We start from the raw sequence: 898 nt of genomic DNA, 5'->3' as shown, positions 1-898 counted from the left end.
ATTTTTTGCAGCGGTCAAGCCGCCCCACTACCCTGCTGAAGCCATCAGCCTGTCATATCAGTCCCTCTTAGAAGAACTGTCTATCAGATATATCTCTTTATTCACTTATTTCGTGGACTCTCATCCACGATTCCCAGTGCACTGTACCACATTTGTGGGAATCTCTGAACCGTGTCTAACGTGGAAAGCAGATCCACATATTTTCACCCTCTTTACATAGTCATTTTTCTCTCCTATATCTCCTCTTGATTTCCTACTCCTTAATTTCTTATATAGGTGCACTCTCATTGGTGTACACATAAATCTCTACTACCATACCACGCTGCCAGCGCCCGATCTCGTCCGATCTTGGAAGCTAAACAGCGTTGGGTCGGGTCAGCATCAGGAGAGGAGACTACCTGAGAATACCCGGTGTTGTAGAGCGGGAATTAATTTCCCTTTCCATGTGATACAAGACACCAACAGCAGTATCACCACTAATTCTATCCAGTATTTCTCTATTATTGTGTTTATTGCAATTGAATGCCTCTAATTCTGTCTATAAATATGGTATTTGTACATAATTCAGGTATTTAATCCTTAGTGTGGGGACCATTGATTACCATTCTACTTAATCTAAGTTAAGTTATTTGGACTTTCCTAAATATTCTGTTTTGACCACCCCCCGGTTCCATCAATACAGAAACCCTGTACTGGTCAGGGGAAATGGGGGTATGACAATCCAATGTCTACAACCTTTTCGAACACTCTTTGAAATAAAGAGACCAGATCATTTTAACATCTTTTACAAATCATTATTTTCTCACGGATCTTTTGGATGGGTAATTTTGGTTTAATAATATCAATAAAAGTTATGTTTTAAGCATTTTTCAAATCACATATTGTATCAACTTCTTTC

The 898-nt window shown here is 39.1% G+C and overlaps 1 pseudogene; it reads left to right on the top strand.

Annotated features, from left to right (window-relative positions):
- Positions 1 to 304: 304 nt before the first annotated feature.
- LOC134936902 (5S ribosomal RNA) lies at positions 305 to 423 on the top strand (annotated as a pseudogene).
- Positions 424 to 898: the final 475 nt, after the last annotated feature.

The sequence above is a fragment of the Pseudophryne corroboree genome, chromosome 6 (assembly GCF_028390025.1).
Source record: "Pseudophryne corroboree isolate aPseCor3 chromosome 6, aPseCor3.hap2, whole genome shotgun sequence".
Taxonomy (NCBI): domain Eukaryota; kingdom Metazoa; phylum Chordata; class Amphibia; order Anura; family Myobatrachidae; genus Pseudophryne; species Pseudophryne corroboree.
Note: the sequence above shows the minus strand (reverse complement) of the source record. Positions and strands in the feature narration are given on the sequence as shown.